The sequence below is a fragment of the Schistocerca nitens genome, chromosome 1 (assembly GCF_023898315.1).
Source record: "Schistocerca nitens isolate TAMUIC-IGC-003100 chromosome 1, iqSchNite1.1, whole genome shotgun sequence".
Lineage (NCBI taxonomy): Eukaryota > Metazoa > Arthropoda > Insecta > Orthoptera > Acrididae > Schistocerca > Schistocerca nitens.
Window position 1 is genome coordinate 539,490,160 of NC_064614.1, and position 11,042 is coordinate 539,501,201.

Here is an 11,042-nt window from a genome sequence, read left to right on the forward strand (position 1 = left end):
TGAATTTATTAAAATAATGACATGGTGGAAAATTGTGAATGTTAAGTTCCATTTGGAAGGCCTTAGACTTAGAGGAAATACAAAAGCCTTTAACAAGCCACAAGGATAATGAGAGGTGTAAATTTCTAGAAAATTTTCTAAATTGGCTAGACAACTGGAGCTCCATGAATTTGTCAAGTGCTAAGCTCAGTAAGGAAACACACTCGGTACTCAAGCATGCAACATATGCATTATTAGAACTGAGAACATATTTTCTGTCAGAACTTAAAATGTCATACTTGCTGTCTGCAAAATATTAGACTGATCCCTTGGAAGCCAGGTATGGACTGTATTGATGACTATCTGGATCCCTGCACAATGTGGCAAATATTTGAGGCAGAGAAAAAGCTGAGATTATCAACTTTGTTGGAGTTTTTTTTTACAAGATGACTCAGCTAAGAAAATTGTAATTACATCTCTATAAAGCTGTGTTCAGTCTGAATGTCTTGATGTTGCCTGAGACATCTCAGTATCAGATATTTGTAAATTAAGTGTTAATGTGATTTGGAAATTATTGGTCCAGAATTATCAGTGCTTACATTCATTGCTGGATACTGTTGCTACAGCACAGGAAAGAAATTAAAGTATGGTAACTGTGCTCTGTTTTTAACAACAGAGAAGCAGCTGGCATGTAGTGCTGAGCACAAACTAAAGATCTTGATGTGGCTTGCGATATCCACAGAAAATGCTGATAGTAATATATAATTTTTTTCATGTGGGAACTATTATCAGATGAACACTGTGCTCCCTTTCTCTGGCTTCAAAACCAACGATAAATAGTATGTAAATTAATTCTTGATTGTGTCATGGCCAATGATGATTTTGCAGTAGATGTCTGTGACATTCAGCACAGGAATTGTGTAAATCTGTTGTTTGGACAGATGTTAATATTTTGCTTAACAATTACTGTAAAATGGAAATGACAAGCTGCATAAGTTATTAAACAAAAGGAAACTGAAAACTGTGGTGGAAGGACATATTTTGAACAAAGAAAGTAAAAAATGTACATAGTTTTTATTAATAGTTGTCTGCTTTTGTTAACTTCACTAAGCAAGTTCTCAGTACTAACTAGAGCACATGTAAGCTCTCCCTATACATATTCATTACTTCTGCTCTGATGTTATAAAACTTTCACCATTTTCAATATAGAGAGAATATACTTTGTGTCTAGTATGTTACTGTAATGAGTATCACTTAGTAGAGTGTATGATGGTCAGTGAGCTGTTAGATGTTAAGAGGAAGCACTGATTAGTGTATCTAGTCATAACTGTTTGTCATGTTCCTCCTATTATATATTCTCAAAGTGTTTTAAATATATTGCTGGCACTTGTTATTCCAAAACCTGTGACTCATGACTCTGATGTAAGATATTATCATTTTAGATACTATGCAAATGTGAAATACTTAGTGTGGGTGCAGGATGGTGTGAGTGTGCAGTTAGGTGGTAAGAGAAGGAGAGATAAGTGTCATTAGTCATAATTGCTTCCCTTCTTCCTCCTATCATTTTAATGTTTTTTGAAAATATTTTGGTTCTGATATCCAACAGGTCATATAAGAATTTTCTAATTTCTATTGTTCTTCGAATGCTGCTTTCCTTAACCCCTTGACTGCTGGGGACGTGTTAACTTGTCATGCCTCGCCGTTCCCCAGGCGCACTCGACGTGCTTAAGTATGGCCCTTGCTTTCCCTATAGCACTAAGGACGTATTGACACATACCGTGACACTGGCCTTTCCACCGCTAGGGTTGAGTTTTGGGGCGCAGAGTCACTGTTACCTGAGCACGACAGACATGTAAACACGCAGAGCTGTCTTTCCGCCCTTCTCTTCCAGCAGCTGTTCAGTGGTCTGACTATAGTTCGAGATTACGTATATGTATGTTGCTGTGTCCCCTCTTTGCAGAATTCGACTTTGCTTCCTCTGTTTTCGTCAGGTTTTTTTTTTTTTTTCCTATGGAAGAAATGTAACGTCGCCATGGTTGCACAGATAAAGAGATCCTGGGTATGCTCACTAGGAGCGACAGTGAGTGTTAATTATCTGATGTTGCTAGCAGTGACGAGTCTTCAACAGAATCTCGAAGCTGTAGTCATCAGCCCTTTACATCAGAGGGGAGAGCAAGAATTACAGTCAGCAGTTCCTCTGAATCCAAGGATTTGGAAAGTGACAGTGGAATGATTCGGAAAGGAGAGCAATTAAGTGACACGTTTGACTGGAAAGAAACAGATTTCCAGCCATTAAACCATTAGTTTGATGACTCGAGCTAAGGATAAACTATTACTTTGATGACTCGAGTTCAGGACACAAATATCAACCAGATACTGACCCAAGCTTTCTTTCATTTTTTGTGATATTTATGTCTGAAACTTTTGCAACTTATTGTAGACGAAACAAATCGTTTTTACGTTTACAGCATAGAAAATACTGCAGAATCAGTGAATTCTCGACTGTCTACATGGAAAGACACTGGAATTCAGGAAATGTATTCTTTTGTTGCTATTTACCTTATAGTGGTGCAAGTTAAGAAGTTTTTATGTGATTATTGGTCCAGAGATAATATTTCGAACACACCAGTTTTTAGCGAAATTATGGCCAGAGACGGTTTTTGTCTGCTTCTGAGAATACTACACTTCAGTGATAACTCTGTGAGTACTGGAGGCGACAATCTATTTAAAATTAGGGCGATTGTTGACAAAGTTCATAAGACCTTTCGTAATTCATTTCGTCCATATCACAAGCTTTGTATAGATGACCGACTCTTGCTGTTCAAAGGACGGTCATCTTTTAAGCAATTTATTCCAACCAAGCGAAGTAGATTCGGAGTAAAGACGTTTGTACTATGTGACTGTCAGAGTGGGTATATTTTGAAATTTTTTTAATGCTGATAATTGGTACTCCAGCTCAGTCCTGTTCTTCTGGTTTCACAGCCATGGAACAGATGCATGTGGCACTGTTCGTAAGAAAAGGCGCAACATGATAAAACTGCAGAAGAAGTTAAAACGAGGGTAAACTGAGTCTAAATCCACTGACAAGATCCTTGCTATCAAGTGATGTGATAAGAGAGGTGTGCATGTTGACCACATGTTTCACAACACACATTGTTGAAACAGAGAATGACAGAAATCCTGTAGAAAAAATAAAGAAACCGCATTGTATTGTAGATTACAATTAGAGTATGCGTGCAGTTGCCCGTTGTTACATGTTACTGAGCTCAGTGGGATCAGTGCATAAAACTGTGAAATTGTACAAGAAATATTTTTTTCAAATTCTGGATTTATGTATTCTAAATGCTCATGGCCTCCACCAGTCGGTAACATGGCGAAAAATGACACTCACAGAGTTTCACTTTTCTCTCATAGGGGAGATTGTAGAAAAATATGCTACAGAACGGAAAAAAGGTGGTAGGGGAAGGCGCTACGATGACGAGAATCCTCTGCAATTCACAGGGAGACATTTTCTGGCTGTTATTGAGGGTGAACATTTGCAGAAAAATACGCTAATGCGCAGATGCGTGGTTTGCACGAAACGGAAAGTGCGCCAGGAACCTAGATACCAATGTAAAACTTGCAACATTATATTATGTGTTGTGTCCTGCTTTGAGACATTACATACAAAGAAGCATTAGTAATAATTGGTTACCAAATCTGAGAAAATTTGACATTTCTGAATTATATATACAACTTTGCTGGTGCCGGTCCAAAGCCCAGATCGAAGAGAATGATGAGGAAATAGATGCAACAGGTGTAAAATTATTCAAACATGCATATGTAGCAGTTTGCTAGCAAAGAACGGACTTAGTGATTGAGATGGTGCAATATTTGTACTATGGCAAATGTAATTACTTGAAGTACATTGCGCCAGTATAACAAAACACTTATCTTAACATAAGTATGATATGTATAAATTATTAACACGTAACATACAGCTATATTCTTTTATCTTTAGTAGTACAAATACAGATGACATTCTGTATACTTGTACAAAGCCTGTTTTCCATAACTGATTTCAAACGCCTTTGATCAACGACAAATAACATGCCAAAGTTAAAACTCTGTTCTCTTTGCCTCTGTTGTTAGCCAATATGGGGAATTAAACTCTCTATTCTGGGGACGGTGGGGGTTTTAAAATTAGTTATGTCGAATGAGACTGGCTTTGAAGCATTAATAGAAAACGGTATTTGTAAAAGAAGTAGTGAATATACCCTCCTTTCATCTTTTCATAAAAATCAACGTCTCTTTGACTAATTTGTAGATTATTGCAAAATAGTAGGGGGATAAATATTTTCATTCCATATCTTTGTGCTATCAGTCCATTCTGCTCCAAATTTCATTTTCATCATGCATTCACTCTACTAGATATGGAAGTCCGAAGTTTACATTGATTTTCGCGCTTGATTTTCGCACTTAACTTTCATTCCAGTAATACAGCTTGGAATGTTGTATAGAACATAGTTTTCTTTAGTAAAATCAGAACGAAATTACCGCATTTTGACGTTTTTACAAAATCTTCAATTTTGCACTTAATTCATTCAGTACTGGAAACTGCTACGCAAATGAAACTTTATATTTGAGAACCTTGTGTTGTTAGGTTACTACATGCCAAGTTTCACGTTCGTCATAGAATTAGTCCAGGAGATGCAAGAAGCCAAACGTGGAAATTTTTTCGAGCGCCTATTATTTTGACAGGCTTTACCTACATTTTTCTGTCTCAATATGGCTCATAAAATTCTTTTCTTTACCGTTCTTAAGAGAACATAAAAAGTTGTACTACTTCGCCAAATTTGATTTCTGTACAAAAACTGTTGCCCAAGATTTTACAGCCCAAATTCGCCAAAAATTCACGCTGGCTCTGCACGAATTGTAATCAGTCCAGAAGTATTCAGCACAGGGCGGGTTTGGCAGGGCGGGCCGTTCCAGTCACTTAGCGCAGGTAGCTGGATTACGCCGCAGGCCATGGCGCCTGAGAGCGCCAAGCAGATGGTGCGCCTCCAGCAGTCAAAAGGTTAAGAATGAGGCGTGGCTATTGTTGACGCTTTTTATCCAATTCCTTTGACTCTTATCCTTGATGTGAGGTGATGTGGCTTCAGATAGTATGCAAATGTCAAATAGTATGGGTGTGGGATGGTGTGAGTGAGTTGGTAGGTGGTAAGAGAAATGGCAGATGAGTGCAGCTAGTCATGATTGCTTGTCTTGCTCCCCCTTTTATTTTCACTGTGGAATATTTGGTTTCTGATATCCACCAGGTTATTTACGAGAGGTCTATTTTCTATTATTTTTATTTGAGTTTTGCTTTCTGGATGGATGAGGTGTGTGCTTTTGCTGACACTTGTTATTCCCATACTTTCGACTCTTGTCACTGATAAGAAGTGTTACAGTTTCAGTTAGTTTCATGTTCCATGGATCATTTTGCATGATAAACCATAATGGTTTGGAATGATTCATTTTAAATTCACATTGCAAATTAATTTGTACATATGGCTACATGCTGAAGATTTTTAAGTGTATTTTACCACGCAAATGTGAAATGAGCTGTTCCACACTTGTGACCTGAGATGTCTGTTTTTCTGTGAAATATTGTGCTTGTCATATACACCATTTTTCATTTTGATATTTGTACTAGTAAATTCCTGGATTCCTAATGTTTTAATATGTACTTTTTCTTATGAAACACGTATGTATTCAGTAGCAGCGATGGCGAGGCATGACAGAATCTCTGACCAGAGATTTATTTATCGTTGCTAGTCTGCGCTTGACCGCGCGAGAGTTCAGTGGAGTTGCAAGGCAGTAGTTGTATGTAGCGAGTCTCGAGAGCATGTAGTTCGTTCGTGCCAGTAGCGCGCGAGAGACAGTCGGAGTTGTGTGTGAGGAGTCGGCGGGCGTCGACATGGGTCTCTGGTCAAGATTCGGGACGAGGTATATTTTTAAATAAGGTAATGAAGCAGCTTTGCGCACATGTGATAATGTAATGTATATTAATTGTCATTAATTTGTTCAAGAATTGCCCCAATAATAATTTTGTTCTGAAAGCAATTTTTTTAAGAAAATAATCATTACAAATGAAACAATATTTCCTTTGCTTTTCCTCCCAGAATCAATTTATCAGGTTGATCTTAACGTTAATTTTGTACTGACTTAACATTTTTTGCACATTTTTATTATCATTGAATTTTATTACTGTGGGAACCCAACATTTGGGTTTATTTGCATTGTTATTGAATTCATATCATTTAAAAATAATTACGGGGAGGTTACACTTAGCACGATGTCTATTCTCATTTAAAAATTATCTTTTATTTTTGTGGGGAAGTTACACTTGGGTCTATTCCTATTAACATTTAAGTATTGTCTTTACAAAATTCTCTGGGGAGGTTATACTTAGTTCTGGTGCCTTTTTGTGCTGCATTGTGTGTTTTCCGAGTATGTTAATTGCTGTGTGTACTCACCCTAATATTTAGATAGGTCTTTTTCTGCTATATACCATACCTTATTAATTAAAAAATAAAGGTGTTTCATCCCTCTAACAATCTGTTGGTAGTTTTCCCTTGAAAGCAGCAAAATTCCTGTTTCACATTCAAGATGCAAAGGTAGCAACTTTGCTGTCCTTAAGATGGCTCTCATTCGTGTTGCTTATTATCTGGACAGCATTCTTTGCCACATTGCCAATTTGTGTGAGAAGTATTTGTATCTCTTTGACCATGTGCTATGTTGATCTTTTTGAAAGTTAATTGTGGTGTCATGTTTGTATGTCCTTTGTATCATGAATCTGCATTGCCTTGTTTTTCTTCCTCTATTTGTGTGAAAGTTATTTTAGTGTAGAAATCTATTAGTGGGATATGATCTCCCATTTGAAAAGTTAAATCTACTATCTGCCCTACATATTGTGCTGTACCCATTAGAACAATACTTGAGAACCACACTGTTAATACTTAAGATGTTTTGTAGACGAAACTTTGCAATCTAGAAATGCAAATGTGATATAGTTTGAGTAATTATTACCATCTGTCCTTTCATTAAGAGGCTATGGCATCAGTCATTATGCCTGTGAAACGAACATAACAAATGAAAACAAGGTTACTTTCATGAGGACTGCTACTTTGTAACTCTGTCCAATGTTTCCATAAGTGTAATTTAGACTGAATGCTTTCATTGTTAGAGTAATGCTGGGCTGTTTCATACAATTCATAGATACTTCTGCATGCTTTGGTTGTGCTCATAGGTTTAGTGAGAGTTATCAGTAAACTTTTTTCCACTTTTATTATTTACAATTTACTTCAAACCATATATTTGAAATATATTATTGATGTATATTATTATCTGTTGAACATCGTGTACATGTGTAAGCTATATATGCTACAATTTTGTTTGTGCCAATGTTACTAGAATAAAACTGTCATCGTAAATAAAAACTTTGGTACAATTGAAGGTGTTGCTGGAAATGCTAGCCATCAATTAAGGATTAAACTGATAACTTTATCTGTTGTTTCCCAATACAGAACGTTCTAGGAGATAGTAGTTACATGTGTACCGTCAGAATGCAGTGCCTACTCCATTTGTTCTTGTCTTTGAAATTAATAAAACATATAACATACAACAACTCAAAAAATACTGTTGTTAATTAGCACATTCTTCCACCGTCTGCTTCAGGGTTGTATGTTATTTTACACCTGACATACCTTAGGAAAAAAAAAGAAAATGCTTTAAGTCTTAGTAATGTCATTTCTTACAGCTCGACAGCTTTTAGCGCCTGGAATTGCCAAAGTTGTGTTAAGCACAAAATATTTTCATGATTCTATATCTGACATAGGGAAAAAAGCGGAAGCATTTACTTTTTTCAACTGGGATAACAAATAAACTCACAGTAATTTCATTTATAGTCAAGCTCGAGCGTCTTAACGTCTTTTACTGTCTTATATTTATCCGTTTCTAAAACGGTGTTAGCGCAACGATTTGGCGAAAGGCAGAGTTGATGCTAAGTGCCTCGCCTGCATTGCGTGATGTCATAGTTAAGTTGTGAGGCCTTGGCTTGTAGGTGGCGTTGGCTAATGTAGGTTATCGTGTTTCTTTACAAAGTGGTAACAGAAAATATTATAAGTATAATGTGTCATTTCTAAATTATCTCCATAGCCTACTCCACACAATCCATGAGAATTGGAAGGGCTGTGAAACGGCTTACTAAACTGATGTGTTACAAGATGTATAGAGTGTGAATATCTGAGTTTCGATTGCTGTGAAATCTGCTACATTTATTGAACTTTTGCTCTTGATATACAAAATTCACTGGTATGTCGGTAAATGTTAGTTTTCTAACAAATATGTTATCATGGAAACGACATTTAAATTTGGCGCAATAGTTTGAAGAAACACAGTAAACTGTGAAAAGTAATATTATAGTAATAGGTAGTGAGTTATCTACAGAACTGTGTATTACTATTAATTCAATGATATTTTTCAAACGTCAGACAAGTGTTTTGTACCAGAATGTTCAACCGATTATTGTTCAAGTGATGGTAAGTTACATCACGGTATTCTGGTTCCCAACAGATACACACACACACTGCAAATGGTCGAAAGCTGTTATAAGGAAACACTTCCATCCAAGAGATCCATCGTCTGTACTAAGTATTTTGGAGAAGAAAATATTGTGGTGGTGATTATAGTGACATTACAGTCTAATAAATACCGTCACGACACTCTCTGTCGCGAATGTGTTACCGTTTGACAGCTGGAGCGACACTAGCGCTGCAAGCAGTGATAAAGCAGACAGTCACATGTTTCATAGGGATAATGTTTGTTTATAATTTTCTACTTAACTAACGGAATAGTTGTTATATTTTTGCGTTACATGCGTTAGTAATTCATCAAGAGACATGAATTATCGTGAAATACACGTAAAAACGGCCGACCACACTGATTCAATAACATTGATGAAGAAATACTTTCGAAAATTTCTATATTTGCAGATAATTTTACTGAAAGGAAGGGAACATAGATACACTTCATGCATGAGAAGCAATATATTTTTGTTGTATGTTGTTATTATAATAGACACTTAAAACTTTTTATGGAGTCCAGTGATCCCTTTCTTACACTCTACTCAACTTTCTCATACGTGAGGATTTTTCTAAATTAAATTACTTTTGTTTGGAAAGCGAATGCGTTGAAGATTCTTGCTGTTAATGGCAGATGGGTAGATCACACAACTAATGAGGAGGTATTGAATAGGACTGGGGAGAAGAGAAAATTGTGGCACAACTTGACTAGAAGAAGGGATCGGTTGGTAGGACATGTTCTGAGACATCAAGGGATCAGAAATTTAGAATTGGAGGGCAGTGTGGAGGGTAAAAATCGTAGAGGGAGACCAAGAGATGAATACACTAAGCAGATTCAGAAGGATGTAGGTTGCAGTAGTTACTGGGAGATGAAGAAGCTTGCACAGGATAGAGTAGCATGGAGAGCGGCATCAAACCAGTCTCAGAATTGAAGACAACAACAACATACGTTCCCTACATATCATATTCACTGATTTGGCTGAAAGTGTAGCAAACATAACTCTGCTTTTTTGGATAGATATAGAAAGTATTCGGTGTTATGTTCTGGGATGGTAATGAGTTTTTTCCTAATGTGGGCAGAAAGACCGTTCTTTAAAATTTTCAGCACGTCTACTTGAGATACTAGGTTCGTCCAGTATCTGATTTTATTTAAATATTTTTCGAAACAACCCCTTAAGCTTCCATACTTGCTATTAAACGGAGCTGGGTTGAATACTCCATGTCTGAGCCTCTCTTGTACGGCCTCAGACCAATACTTATCCAAAAATACACTCTCAAATAGTTTATAATAGTGGCAACATTCCGCTATGACCGTAGGCCATAGCAGAATGTCACCCTGTGTATAGCCAACAACAAATCTAATTCCCTGGGTTTCGGTCCAGGTACGAGGTAAACCATTTCGAAATGCTCTGATAAAGATCACAAGGTGTGTTCTTTTCCCTTCAGAAGTTAATACCGGAAATTTTCGATGCCTAAGTAATCCCTCATCTGCAAGTAATGTTGACAGACACGCCACGCTGTCAGTGAAAAGCGTTTTTCTGCTCGCTCGTGGCGTAGTGCATGGCAACTGCGCTTGTTCGACTGCTGGGAAGTGTTATTGCATTGTGCGACCTTCACTATTTTCCTTCGACGGGCTAGTTCCGTATTGTGGGTAACCAGTGAAGGTATCTAACTTCTCTAAAAGCATCAGTTTGTTTTCTGTCACATGTTTTTCTGGAATGTCAGTAGTTTTAGCAACACTGCCTCGTAACCTTTCCTCTGCTTCCGTTAAACCCGAATCTATTTTAGCTAGAAATTGACTTTCTCTTTTAGAGCTTCTTCTACAGTATCTACATAAATGTTGTATTCTGACACTACCTTTTCAGCAAGGGTGCTGACTTATCCAGCATCCCAGCTTCAGCTTTTCAGTTATTTCCTTTACATCTGCACATAACTTGTCTCTCCGTTTTTTGGCAAATTCTGACTCCAAACGTAACTGATCTACTCTTAGACTCAACATTTGTACTTATGTAGGTAGGTTTTTGCATAAGTCTTGCAGCTCTCTGACTGTGTTTGTCACATTTTTCACCTTCGTATCCACTTCGGATTGCTTCTCCTGAATCTGAGAATATGCTTCACTAGGGTTTCGTAACTCACCTGCAAGTTGTATCTGATTATAGTCTATGGATGTTACTTTTTCCGTTAGTGAATTTATATTGCGGGACATGTCGGTAATTATTTCTTGTTTTAGTTGTTTACCAAGCTCTGTGAACTTACCGTATAATTCATCAGATAATTCAGCACGTATAGTTTTGCTCGCCTCACTGAACTGCTGACTAACACTATTCTTGAAATCGTTAAATGCCTGATTTTGCAGTGCAAATTGTTGTGTTATTAGTTGCATGAGCTGTGTCAAAGTGATTGTCTCATTGTATCCGCATTCTTTTTGTGAGCAGTTTCCTGTTCTTTCGTTCGCGACGT